The sequence below is a fragment of the Chiloscyllium plagiosum genome, unplaced genomic scaffold, assembly GCF_004010195.1.
Source record: "Chiloscyllium plagiosum isolate BGI_BamShark_2017 unplaced genomic scaffold, ASM401019v2 scaf_95579, whole genome shotgun sequence".
Taxonomy (NCBI): Eukaryota; Metazoa; Chordata; class Chondrichthyes; order Orectolobiformes; family Hemiscylliidae; genus Chiloscyllium; species Chiloscyllium plagiosum.
The window spans coordinates 1-1,802 of record NW_025189319.1 but is presented as its reverse complement, the minus strand read 5'-3'; the positions used below and the strand labels follow the sequence as shown (position 1 = coordinate 1,802).

The following is a 1,802-nucleotide window of genomic DNA, read 5'->3' as shown; positions in this document are numbered from 1 at the left end:
CTGCAGGCAATGCAGGTTGCCCTGGATCTGGAGAAGAATGTGAACCAGAGTTTGCTGGATCTACACCAACTTGCCACTGCCCAGACTGACCCTCATGTAAGCTTCACCACCTCATTCTCATCACTGCCTGACCCTCAGGGCAACACTTCAGTGTCCCTGGAAGCAGGAATCCTGACTGTACAACATTCAGTACTCCTTAATGTTGATACAACTGACCTTGCATCCATCTCAAAAGAACTGCAACAAAGACAAACTGCTGGTGAAACTGATTAGATCTGGCAGTGTCTTTGTGAAATTGGGTAACCCTTCAGTTACCTATGAAGGGTCATGGGACCTGAGACAGGAATCTTTGTTGTTTCACAGATGCTGCCAGATCTACTGAATTTCTCCAGTCCAATGCATTTCATTCTAGTATTTCCATAAACGGAGCGTTTCCATGAGCCAGTGTTATAGATTGGAGATCCACTCCAGGGGGAACAACTGGTGCAGGGTGCATTGTGGGTCCCCATGAGCTCACCAATGAGCATTGGAGGGAATTGCTGCTGTTTGAGCAGGGATGATCCTCTGGAATCTGACCAATGTTTATCATGTACTTGTCAGCAAACTGCCCAGGTCACTGGGATCTTGCTGTGTATGCTGACTACTGCATCTAGTGTCTGTTCACCTAATGTGGTGAATTGTATGTCACCACCCACTGAATGTTAGTCCCTATTTAACACACTCCCATCCCCAGTGAAACCTTTAACTGGTCAGTGAGGTAACTTGGGAGAACCCCAGGCTTCATCTTGAAGTAAACAGCTTGAATGTTTGAGAATGAACTGGATAGGAACTGATCACCCTACATTCTGACTACTTGTAATATCTGACTGTCTGCCTTCCTTCCAGCTGTGTGACTTCCTGGAGACTCACTATTTGGATGAGGAGGTTGAGATCATCAAGTGACTTGGGGACTACATCACCAACCTGAAGCGTCTGGGAGCTCCTGAGAATGGGCTGGGAGAGTACCTGTTTGACAGGCTCTCGCTGGAGGACAGCAGTTAGTGGGGACTTTGACTGTGGTCTTTGCCTGTTTTGTATCCAACTCCTTGAGAGAATTTCTCCAGAAAGCAGGAACTTGTACTGAAGAAATGAATGGGGAAATAAAGATCATTTGATCTCTCCTACTCTGCTCTAATCAGTGGCTTTAATTTTCTGTTCAGTTAGTCGGTGGCACAGTGGTACAGTGGTTAGCACTGCTGCCTCACAGTGCCAGAGACCAGGGTTCAATTCCCGCCTCAGGCGACTGACTGTGGAGTTTGCACGTTCCCCCATGTCTGCATGGGTTTCCTCTGGGTGCTCAGGTTTCCTCCCACAGTCCAAAGATGTGCAGGTCAGGTGAATTGGTCATGCTAAATTGCCCAGTTACATAAGGGGTAAATGTATAGGTGGGTTGCGCTTCAGTGGGGCAGTGTGGACTGGTTGGGCTGAAGGGCCTGTTTCCACACTGTAAGTAATCTAATATCTTCTGACCATTTGGAATCTGTTCAAAAATCTCTAGTCGATACAATTCCAATAGTGATTACACAGGAGCTGTTAATTAGGGGTTTTGTGCTTTTATTCTATTCCTTGGAGTTATGCGTGTCGCTCTTCCATGAGCATGGCAGGTGTAAGATACTGCAGTTTTTTAATCTGACCTCTCCTCAGCATTAGGGAGGTCACATGGTAAAGAGGAGCCTGTATTTTGTATTACAGGACAAAATTAACTGTTCCCACACATCATAAACTTCCCTGTTTCCCATTTGATGTAGGAATAGGCTTTTTCA

The 1,802-nt window shown here is 46.2% G+C and overlaps 1 long non-coding RNA gene across 1 annotated transcript; it reads left to right on the top strand.

Annotated features, from left to right (window-relative positions):
- The first annotated feature begins 6 nt into the window (after window positions 1-6).
- LOC122545631 lies at window positions 7-1,101 on the top strand. Its single transcript, XR_006310571.1, has 2 exons — window positions 7-96; window positions 886-1,101. It is a non-coding gene; the product is annotated as an uncharacterized LOC122545631 (long non-coding RNA).
- The last annotated feature ends 701 nt before the right edge of the window (window positions 1,102-1,802 follow it).